The 12,106-nt window shown below is 42.2% G+C and overlaps 1 protein-coding gene across 3 annotated transcripts in view; it reads right to left on the minus strand.

Moving 5' to 3' along the window:
* The window catches only part of SPECC1L (sperm antigen with calponin homology and coiled-coil domains 1 like), a 71,682-nt gene extending 59,636 nt beyond the window's left edge, over positions 1-12,046 (minus strand). The window contains exons 1-2 of one of the 3 annotated variants that reach the window (XM_054220022.1): positions 11,902-11,993; positions 5,184-5,299 (exon numbers count right to left, since the gene is read on the minus strand). The gene's annotated coding sequence lies outside the window, so the exon portion shown is untranslated. Of the gene's footprint in view, positions 1-5,183; positions 5,300-11,294; positions 11,737-11,901 lie in introns of those variants that run through there. The other 2 variants (XM_054220023.1, XM_054220020.1) reach the window with 2 other exon arrangements.
* Between the last annotated feature and the right edge of the window lie 60 nt (positions 12,047-12,106).

Genomic DNA, 12,106 nt, shown 5'->3' on the forward strand with positions numbered 1-12,106 from the left:
ACCTTACCAGAAACTTCAAAGATACTTAGAGGCCAGGGAGGGTTACGTACCGCTGTTCATGTTTTTCTTCCAGAGAAACTAAGTTCTAGCAATTACTTTCTTACTGAAAGGAGATTGCGTAATCATAGTTTAAAAACTGAGAAAAAGATACAAATGAGTCCAACTTAACTTAAAATAAGGCGGAGACGTTAATTAGCATTACGGGTTCTAAAAGCAGCTGCTCACTCAGGCTCCTAAAGTGAATTTATGACCTCTCAGTGCCAATTTCTCCCCTCCTGCCTTCTCCAGGAAGGAAGAAGAGGATGGGGTTTCAGCACTGAAAACAGAAAGACATCAATATTGTTGAATTTTAAGTGGAAAAAGCCCTACTTCACCCACTTTCTCAAACGACAGATATCGCAGAAAATACTACCTTAATGCTTCTAAACAAGAACACACCACACTCCTTAGGAAGACACAGTATTAGGAACCAACAAAAAATTTGTCTCTGCCCAACACTAAGTTTTAAATAAGAAATAAAATGGTCACTAGCCAAAGCTTTCTGAATATTAACACAGAACACTAATAATTCAAATGAGAACTAAAATTAAACTAAAATTAAAACAATCACTATTGTTTTAAAAAACAAATACTGCATATAAAACTGTAGTTCATATTTTGCCCTAGGGAGAAAGACAGAATTACTGAAGACTTCCTTTCCCTCTACACACACCCCATCCCACCTCAAAAAAAAAAAAGAAAGAAAAAAAAGAGGGGGAAAAAAAGAGTGAAGTAGGCAAAGTAGGAGATAACACTAAAAAGTTGCAGTGTTATTAAGAGTTTTAACTCCATGAGATAGTCAAGAGAAACTTTTGGAAGTGACTCATATCACAGTACTAAACAAAATACTCATCTATCAACAGACACAAGATGTTACTGGAAAACATTTGATTAATGCTAGCACTACAGTATCAATTATAAAATTAATCAGGATGGAAAAAAGCCAAAACAAGCCCAAAAATATCAGATAGAAAGACTGCATTCCTAAACTAAAATGTAACTATTCGCTCTAACCTGTACCCTTTCCCAGACGTCTCTCTCTCCACAGCACACATAGCACAGGAATCAAAAGGGAATCTAGTTCAGGAGCGGCTCTCCTTGCTCTGGTGGAGGCATGTGAAACCAGTCCTGCATTTTATACCAACTGCAAATACAACTCCATAAATAATAATTTAAAAGTGTTTTGCCCAATAGCGTGGCTCTGCTCTTTACTGTAAACTGATATGATACATCCACCCAGGCAACATGAAATGCTTTCAGGGTTACTCTTATGTACTCTTTAGAAACCTGAAAACTAAGGGGTGTGGGGTTGTATGATTTCTTACTGTGATTATTTTAATGTCATCCATTATTTAATATTCTTACTTATTCTAATATTGCTGTCACAAAAGTAAGGCTCAATTACAAGGGTACAAAAATAGTTTCCTGTGCCTGTAAGGTGAGAGAGGGTCAAGCAGCAAAGAAAGTATTAGCCTTTTGCACTTGGTTGAAAATACAAAGTATCGAGAGGTATTAAGCAGTTTTATCTGTTAAAAAATTGTGAATTATGAAGAAAATGATAAATAATCTTAGAATTATTTGTTTAAGAGTTCCAGAAAAATAGAAACAATTGATCGCTCAAATTTGAGGATACTGAACATTTTTGAAACATCAAATACCCAAAATGCAGCGGAAAATGGAAATATTCACATCCAAGAGCAATGGAGTCAGTACACTTTCACTCTCTATTTGTACAAGGTTCTTTGGTTTTGATATATTTAGGCTGACAACTTTTGCCCAAATAATTAGGGAATGACATTTTTAGGTCACTTTCACAGTCCCAAAAGACAGAACCGTGAAGCGAAGATCATGAAATACAGCCTCCTCAATCCCTTGTAAAACACAGATTCAGAACTTCTCCAAGTCTCTGCAGGTAAGACAGCGTAGTCACCAACGACTCAATGTCTAGGATAGGAAATAAGCTGCATACTAAGAGACAGAGTTCTCTACTTTTATAATGTCCACAGCTCAAACTTTCAGCCTGCAAGCTGCAGAAGCACTCTAAAATGACGTCTCTTGCTCAATAATTCCAAAAACATAACCCATTAACCACTGGATTCCAGAAGCCCAGAGCAAGCAGTGCATTTGTTTTATTGCTTAAGACCAAGACATCAGTTTTAGTGACTTGAAAGTTTGCTGATGCTAGTGGGTTATTTAAGATACCAAGGATAACAGGAAACTGCATGAAATAACAGAAGACCCTTATGAGACTAACTGGACAATAAAAACAGCAAATAAAATTAAACGTAGGTAAACACAACGCAATCTATCTCTTGGGGAAAACCAACCCCAGCTTCATATATAAATGTGCTCTCAACTCATCAACATTGCTCAGCAAGACTTCAGTGTTTTGATTCACAGCTTCATTAAACTACCAGTACAGTGTTTGGAATGAGGCAAAAAAAGCAAAGCAATTCCAGGAATTACCAAAGAAAGGAATAGAGAACAAACCATAAAACACAAATATTGCACTCAACAAATCTACCCATCTACCCGCACTTTAGTTGGTACGTGCAGTTCTGGTCTCTCACCCTCAAAAAAAGGATTTCTTACAGACCTCAAAAAGGTTCAGCAAGGGGCAAAAATAAGATCAAAGGTATATAACAGCTCCCATGAGACATCTCACAGGGGATATGATAAAAACCTATCAAACCTTGAATGGCATCAAGAACGTAGGCTGGGACTGGCTGCTAACAATCCCTTCCAGTACTAAAACTAGGGACCAACAACTGAAATTAGAGCCAGGTACAAAATAAGAAAAGCGAGCCGTATTTTTAATGCAGACTGGAAGAATTCTGTGGCTGGATGAAGCGCGAGTGAAAGGAGAGACTGGACATGCACAGTAGAGAAATTCCCTAATGATGCTAAACAGCTGAGCACAAAGGCCTCAGAAACCCCTCCAAGCCAAAAATAATCACGGGGTGGGAAAGCCGTGAGGGTAGGAGGGGAGACTTTGGTTTTGGGTCTTTTTTCCCCCTGAGGCATCTGCTCACAGCCCTGGCCGAACCCGGAGCACCAGGTGGGATGGATCCCTGCACCAGGCAGGGCGGTGTCTGCTACGTTCTTATGCCGTGAGGAAAATATACAGATGTCAATGATTTATGGGTGCTGCAATTTTGGAACAACTGCTGCAGGTAGTCATTTAGAGAGGAAAGACTTTCCTATTACTTTCTATTTAAAAAATTTTCCATTAGAAGGTGTGGAATCACAAAAATAGGAATTCTACCTTTAATTTATGTTATCCATCCACTGTCTTCAAGCCACACTTGCTATTGCTACTTCTCTTTTAAAACCAAAGGGAGGAAAGACTGGAACTTTGGGCAAGAATTGGCTGTTATACACCTAAATTTCTCTACTCCTTCTTTGGAGAAAACTTCAGAGCTGTAACTGCTGTGAGCAATGTGTAACCGTTGCAATACTTAACATTCCAGACAAGTGACAGGAACATTTACAGAAGAACTCCTAAACTTACGAACTGTGCTCTAAAAGCCTTTTCATAACAAAATTAAATAATGTACTCTTGTTTTCAAGCTCCTACTTTAAACAACCGCTATGTCAAAACTGCCGAGGAAAGAAAAAGCAACTGTTCATCAACTAAATCCAAGTGATTTTTCCTAGTGTGAGGAATCTGTTCCACAAGGAAGGGGAACACTGTCCAAAAGTCGGTCCTAGCACAGACTTCTACATTGACTGCTCCTTCAGAAGCTTTTTTTTTTTTTTAATTGCAGTTTTGGAAACCAGAACGAAAGACCAGGTAAATCTATATCTTACTGGTATCCATCCTAGAGCTGACTAAAAAAATATTTTAAGTACCCCATAGCCACCCATTAACTATGGCTGCTCACACTAGAGATGAGAATACCATCCACGTTACTACTACACAGGTTTTGTTTCATTGGTGTTAGAAACATCCTTATATCTGAAGGCAGTCTGTGTGTCCCTCAGTGCAAGCTGAGAGAAACTTCAACCAGCAGAACACGACGAAAGAAACAGGAGGAGGAATATAACATGTAGAATATTAGTCCAATAAACATGGAGGAACACTAAAACCTGGTTTTGGCCATGGAGTCATTTTTGACTCCTTTTGGTAAATTTCACAATTGCATCCAAATCTTAAGCTGTGCACTAACATATGATGCAATATATACCTATTTTCAGGATAGTAATTACTCCTCTATGTTAAATTTTAAAGGCTTAAACAAACTTAGCAGGAATATCAACCTCCTCTGTAAACCCCTTACGTTTATATTCCAATAAAATACAACCAACTCTTCTTTTGGCACTGTAGGTTTTCTGGGCAAAAAAGATCTTAACACAATAAATTTCCAAGGACTAGCCAGCTTTAACTGTAAGAGCAGCTAGTCTAAAAAGTGATACTTGGTCAGTTAACCAGGTTAACTGAAAGCGAGATTATCTATCATCATTCCAAGCAGTAAAGTGTTATTACAAAAATCAATAACCCTCCAGTTACAAAGGTGTATTTATGTCACATAACACTAAGTATATACTGTATTCCTTAACCAACAATTAGATTCCCCTGCACGCATGGGAATTTTCCTTGCACTGCCAGAGAAGTACTTTTAAAACCAGCAATGGACAACTTTAAGACTGGCGAATTTGGCTGAATAGCACGCCAAAAGGTGCACAACTACCACAAAGGATTCCTTCTGTTTCGAACTAACTAGCTCAGCAGATGACATTTCTTGCAATGTACTCCGTCTCTAGCACAGCTGTTCCCAAAAGTGCCGGCTGGAGTAGGTGACCAGTGGTGACCTTTTCCCCTTTTCTCCATTCAGAACATTTTCAGCTGAACTCTTGTCCCACCAACTGCAGCAAAGGCTTCTGCAGCATGACGTTCACAGGAAGAAGAAAGGGAGGCAGTAGGCTTGCTGCCATCAGAAAAAGGGGGACAGAGAAAGGACAGGCAACATGGTGTTTTCAGGACCTAAACCAGCAGCTCCCACCACAAGTACGTTACAGGTGAAACCTGTAAGATAAGTGTACCATGCTCATCCAAAACACTCCATCAGATCTTCAGTTCATGAGAAACCCCAAAACGCCAAATCCTGTTTCCAGTATGGTTACGATGACAAATCTGTTCTTACCCTCTGTTGACTAATGTAGTCTCAACTTGAGGACTTTCTATTGCCTGGATTTCTGGAACTGGGAGGTGACTGGGTCACTATGTCCACTTCACCACCAACCTGGTTCGGCAACATTCCTGAAGGCATTGTACCAAAAAAAATTGAGAACAGGAGAAGGATCCAGAGATACATCCCCCTGAGGACCTTCCCAGCCCCCAGGTGCTTGCAGCTCTGGGACTCCCAGCCCCAGAAGGACCCTCCTGGTCTCAGCTGGACCAAGGGAATGGCCCACGCGCAAGCCAGCCTTGCTAAGGCTGGGGGAGGGAAGTACCTGCTAGGGATTGCTTAAGCTAGTCATGAAAATAATTCAATTGTACCCTGCCACCAAAAGAGGCAGTCCCACCCCTTCTTCAGTCCTCTCCCTTCTTTCAATTCTAGAGATCATAGCTCATTTTTTGATGAGTTGGTTTTTCAGTCAGATCAGGACTGATCTGACTCACCTTATAATTGCTAGATACTATGCAAAGGAAGCAGCGGGACTAGGAACAAGAAGAAAGGCTCACCCCTTCTGAGACGGTGTAGGCCCAAATTTGTTTTAATTCAGTTTCAGGCTATTGGACGCTCAGCAACAGCCCCAATTTAAACAAACCTCTTATTGCTGCCCAACCACTTTCCAAGCCACACTGTTCTGTGGAGCCACATGGTAAGATAGATGAGGCAAGAGATGAACTGTGTTATTTCTAAGCAATACAAAGGGTCGAAACGCTGACTATCTACGGGTTTGAATTCTCTGCTCCGACCCACATCTTCCTTCACCTCCAAGGCCTGTCAGCAGCAGCACACTCATTGCTTAGTTTAAAATCCTTCAGGCTTGGCAGACAGCAAAGAGACAGGACTGCATGCAAATCTTTCCTAAATACCCTGGTATCACTACGGGAGGAGCATTTACCTACCCCACTATGGAAGCCCAAGGACATACATTCGAGTTATAGAGGAAAAAAAGTCTTGGGGACAGGATGGAGAGACTCCCATTTATTTGCAGCCACTACTTTTTTTCCCTCCCCCAGGAAAAAGGATAAGATACTGTTTCACTTCCATATTTTTATTCCAAGCCTTACAGAAAGGGGTGAATCACTAACCAGTTTATAGATTCCCTGTTTCCTTGGAAAGTTTGGCTGTTGGAGCAATGCAGGACACTATGAGGGGACGGAGCCTAGGAAAGCACCAAAAGCACTAAAAGCCCAGGACGAGTACGGCATCCCTAACTGATGTGACTGCTGATGTGCTGATACCACCATGGAATGCCAAGTGCCTAACACTTCAGCACTTTCCATTGTGAAACACTTTTATGGCATTTCTTTGAGAAGCTCCTATACCTCCAGGTTTCATGGTGAGCCTTTGATGTTCAGCTGAAGGCCTGGGAATAGTTTTCCTGTTCCCTCCAGAAAGATGTAGTCTGTCTACTAAAAAAGGCTTTACTGAAGGAGTTATTTTTTTATAGTTATGTAGTTATTTTTTTCCTCCAAGTATCCTTTACTTACAAGACTAATGTCCGTAAGTTATAGACTTAATGGAATTTTCTTCTGTAGACAGATACTATTTATTTTTTACAGGTATATATCAGTAACATTTCCTTTCCATTAGGCTCAGTGTGTTACTTACACTACTAACTGCATCTGGAAGAAGAAAAAGACCAACGATAACAGCACTGAAGAAAGGAGGATAGGCCATCCTTCAAAATCCACAATGCTCACTCAATTAAGCAGATTTGAATACGTAAAGAATGATATCTACTGTGGAACAAGGATACTTCACTATTAAATCAGAACCCTGGGTTCGATTCCTACATCTGCCCATTTTCCCTATAGATTTGAGACAACCAGCTCCTTATGTCTGAGCTTGGTTGTAAATCACAGTAATACCTGTCACAGCAAACGATCCGAACCTTTGGAGATTAACAAGACAGCACCCTTAAACTTTTTCAAAGCCATAGCGATGCCAGTAATTACAGGTTGAGGAAACCCTCTCCTGTAGTTTTGTATAAAGTTGGAAAGAAGAATAGCAATAGTTTGGGGCAAAAAAAAAAAAATAATACTGTGTTAGAAAGCGTTCATTCTAACATCTTAATTCTTGATGAGAAATTCTCAGTTATAGTCAAACCGGGTGATATTGCCACATTCAAGGATGTATCTTGCATTTACAAATCATAAATCAAGAAAAATTTGATGACAAGAACTTCCTTCAACTGTACGTATTTAAGAAGTTCGTAATTTCCAGAAGAGACACATAATTGTCCAGTTGATATAAACGAGTGCAGATGAAAAGCAGCCTTGCATGATTTTGTCATTGCAAGGAAAGAAACATGGGGGGTTTTTGGTCACAGAAAAAAAATAAAAGCAAAACTAGAACTTCAAGCGAACAGAGTTACTCAGTCAGATTTGTGATAGGAATCACGTCTATAAATAACAGTTTTAATTTTTTTTCTTTTCCTCCAGAAAACACCTTCAGGGACTTGAAGGAAATATTTGCCATTAACTATTACAATACTGGTTACCCCTTAAGGAAAAGCAAATTGAAACAGTGAAGACCATTTTGGGCAAAGAAAGAAAGGCTTTTGACTGCACAATAGCTGTTCCTTTAACTGCATACTCATTATCAAATCCCAGTATCATTTACCTTGCTAAATAAAAGAAACTGTAAGCTCAGCACAACCTGGCAACTCAGTAAAAACTAAAAAAAATATATAAAAATTTTAAAAATCTATAGCTAAACAGAGAAAGTCAAGCTCTAATAGATCACTTTTATGAACTTGTCCGTGTCAGTTAAGACTTGTCAATATGAAGACTGCCAACATTTTATCAATGAACAGTGCAATATGTTGAAGGAGCCTCTCCAGCACCAGCCCTCACAGAGCAACAGAATTCTGTAGCCGAAGTTTCAAGAAGGCTCCATCTGCCAAAACCACTGTGTGCTTTTAATTAAGAACATATATCGAAATGTAAGAAGAACACAGAAAATTTCAAGGAGTGTTAAGAACGCCAGCCTCTTGGTCAAGCTTTCCACCCACCCCCTCGAATGTATATCCCATCGGAAATGATTATTCACCGCATGTACCTGTGCAGAACACGTATCCTACACTGGCTAAATTGGTCAACCAAAGTCAGGGAAATGTCTTTAGCATCAGAAAAATACTAATACCTTCAGGCTGATGTCATCAAATACTTCAGTTGAGTATTTCCATACTACCTTTATTATTTTTAATACTATTTAAATACTAGATATTAGATGCTCGGTTTATTTTCCTGACTAAAACTGCATATATACCAGTTAGTTGCACGCGATCATTAGCTTGGCTTCATTCTGGCAAACAGTACTGGAAAATAAAATTAACTGAAGTTTTATCTTTCATAAATGTCAAACCAAGTCTTGAAGTAAAAATGAGTTATTTTTTCTCTTGACATTTTACTTAAGTGCCTTTACAACCCTTTAATATGTAACAAATGGCTAGTTCTAAATTATGATTTTTTTTTTTATACTGAAACCTTGCAAATTGATTCCTTTTAAAAAGTCTGTCTCCTTCTACCTAACTTCACAATTTATTCTTGTATTACTCTTTTTTTCTGTAATTTGGGAAGCTACTTGTTCTGCTACTTATTTGCAACGCAGTGTCAGTTCTTTGCAAAACTAAGGTATCCTGAGATGTTTATTTACAAAGATGAAGATCAAAAGTTGTAGTGCCTTTAAACAAAAAGTCCTCTTTCCCAAAGAAAATCATGCATGTGTGTGTGAAAACTCTAATGATGAATTATTTATATGTTAAAAGATAGCATACTATGATTTCTTGCAGGCTGCATTAAACTGTTAAGTGCTCCAAATGGCGGCTTCTCTGATCATTTCAGTTGGAATAAGCTCAAAAGAAACAAGTAGTATGTTCCTTGTGACTAGTCACTTAAGGCAACGATTAAGTCTATAACTCAGCTTCGAACACCCATTTTTTCTCCCTTTTTCAGTATAAAGACTATAAATAAGATCAAATGGAGTGATTTTTGAAGCCAGGAAGTACAAGCATAACATTTCTTGTGCTGTTTTTCCCACTGAGCAATAGAGATTCAGTCACATTAATAGCTTTATACACTTCTAGAACTGGATCCTAGGTGGCAAGACAGGCTCCTACGTTGCAAGATCAAGGCATGAAGAAAAGTACTTCTGAAGTATGTTAGTGAAAGATCTTTTAAGGAGCTTCCATCACATGCCTCTACCTTCTGAGAACGTGTTTTCCTCTAGCACAGACTTATTTCCGTTCACCAAGTTACTCGTAAGTATATATTTATCCATACCTAAAATGTTAACTGCACGTCATCTCATCTATTCTGTACAATGAAATCTTTGCAGCGTAAAAAAAACATTCCAACATGCACTTAGACAGGAACTTCTAAAACTCATTTGCTACACCTTACACTAGCAACTAACACAAGCCAGAGATCATTCTCCAGTCTGGAGGTAAACCTGCACTGCTTGGTTTGTGACTATACAGCGAAAATCGCTTTCCCCTCTCCCCCATCTGGAAAAGGGGGGTCATGGTCCATGTCTGTTTGAAGAAGTCCTGGCATCTGCCACCTTTGAATGATGCCCAGGTATGGCTAAGGAAAATGCTAGGTGGCCTAGCTAAGCCATGCTAGCGACCATGCTGACAATTTACATGCCAGACCTCACCCTAACACTCAAGTATTCTTTGATTTGCAACTATAGACACACTCTCCATTAAGGGAAACCTTCATTCAAGCCTCTCCTCAAGCCTGATGCAGAAGGCGCCTTTGGTAGCACACTTGGAAGGCCACAGAGATCACGCTGCCTTAGAACACGGAGGGAAAAGGAAAATACTGCAGAGATGTTAAGCTGCAAAACACAACAAAAAGCTCAGTCCATGAGAATTGGAAATCCCTGCATGAAGGTTTGCCCAAAGTGACATTCCATTTAATAAAACAGTCCTTTATACCACTAAAGAGAGAACACAGATCTTTATTAATGATCAGACCAAAATTCATGTCGACAAATGGCGCTCTGACTTGAGCACATAAAAGAACTGAGAAGTTGACTGCAGTGCTTATCTACATGGCATCATATTTGACAGAAATAGTATAATAAGTTAAAAAGATTTGAGGTGTTTTGCTCCCCACAAGTCCGCATTGTATTCAATAAAGAAAGAAAAAGAGACATTGGTCTTCAGACATACAAAAACACCTGAAAAAAATCAAGTCTTTTCTCTTATTTCACATAGTCTACCAGCCTAGAATCTGATTTTTCCATTAACTGAAAAATAAGTGGCAGTATTACAAGAAACAAAAGACCACTCAGGTCTCAGTTTCTCAATTTTAATCTCAGACTGTTTACAATGACCTGCTCTTTTCATTTTTGCTGGCTACTACCTAACAACAATCAACTAGGCTGGAGGGGGGAGGAGAAATTGTACTTCTGAGCTACCGCAGAACTATATTATGATCTGCAGATTGTTAAAAGCAGCCACTGGCTGTAGTTTGCCTCCATTTCAGCAGCCAAAGTCCATACCATTAATTAAGCAGGAAGCAGCAACAGAAGGTTTATGTTTGCTTTGGGGGTGAGCAGAGCTTGCACTGATTATGTCCTTTGACAGAGCCTACATTGCTCCAGAACACTTTTCACACAGTGGAACCATTTAAAAGACAAATTTTCTGCTACAAAAGAGCTATGTTTTTCAGATCCTAGCACAGACAGCCACTACATGCAATCACAGACAGCAAGAAGCTGTTGTGGAGGGCAGCGTGCAGTTTGCTGAGCATCAGCACCACATTGTTTTTCTCTGAGGACACTGAGTATAGAAGACTCTTAGAACAGGCTGTGACACTCTGATTCTGGCCCAGCTACAGGAACCTGCTTTCCTCAGGCGCTACCAGGTCACGTAAGGCTTGCAAGAAGGAATACTGTGAGGCACAGGAAGGCAGGCAGTGGGCACAAAACTGGAACTTGGGGGATCGTTGGGCTATAAAAATGCAAAAAAACGGCACTCCAGACAAGCGTGAGACCAGAATCCGGACAAAGGCCCTCCCCGCCACACCAAAACCCAGCTACAGCGGTGCGACAGTGTGGGGACTCTACCTGTCTACTCGCAGAGCTCCCACACGCACGCCACCGTCCCTCTCCGCAGAAACAAGCCAGCAGCGCGAAACAAACGATTTCCCCGCGGGATGCAAACCCGAGCTCGCCCCGCTGGCCGGGGACCGCGGAGTCCTCCGTTACCTCACCGCCACCGGTCTCCCCCGGGGCGGCTCCAGCCGGCAGCGCCGCGAAGGGACAGTCACAAAATGGGTGACAGGGAGGACGCGGGGCGCTGGGTCAGCGAGGGGAGGGGAGGAGAGGGAAGGGGAGGAAGACGCCGCCCGAGCGGGCGGCCCCTGAGGTGCTGAGGCGACTGTCACCGCTGCGGCCGGGGGAGAGGGGCGAGCGGTGCGGCGGCAGTGACAGCGCGGCCGGCGGCCCCTCGGGGCAAAGGGTGCGGGCGCCGGTGAGGAGCAGACCGAGCCTGGGGGCGGGAAGGGGCTTCCCGCGGCGGTGAGGCGCTGCGGCCGGCGGCAGCCAGGCGAGCGGCGGGAACCCGGGGCACAGGCCCTGCCGGGGCCTGCGCGGCGACGGGCGACCCCCCGGTGGGCGGGCGGGCGGGGGTCGGGGCTGGGCTAGGCTGTTCTCGCCGGCGCTCGGCGCTTACCGGGCAGCCGCCTCCTTCCCGCTTCTTCGCGGCGCGGCCCGAGTCTGAGGGGACGGGACGGGACCGGACCGGACCGGGCCGGGCCCGGCCGCGCGCGCCGCCGGCGGGAGGGGGAGGGGGGCGCGGAGGGGCGCGCGGGGACGACAGGGACCCCTCCGCCTCCGCCCCGCCCCTCGTGGGCGGGGCCTCCGCACTGCGCACGCGC

This window comes from Rissa tridactyla, chromosome 13 (assembly GCF_028500815.1).
Source record: "Rissa tridactyla isolate bRisTri1 chromosome 13, bRisTri1.patW.cur.20221130, whole genome shotgun sequence".
NCBI lineage: Eukaryota > Metazoa > Chordata > Aves > Charadriiformes > Laridae > Rissa > Rissa tridactyla.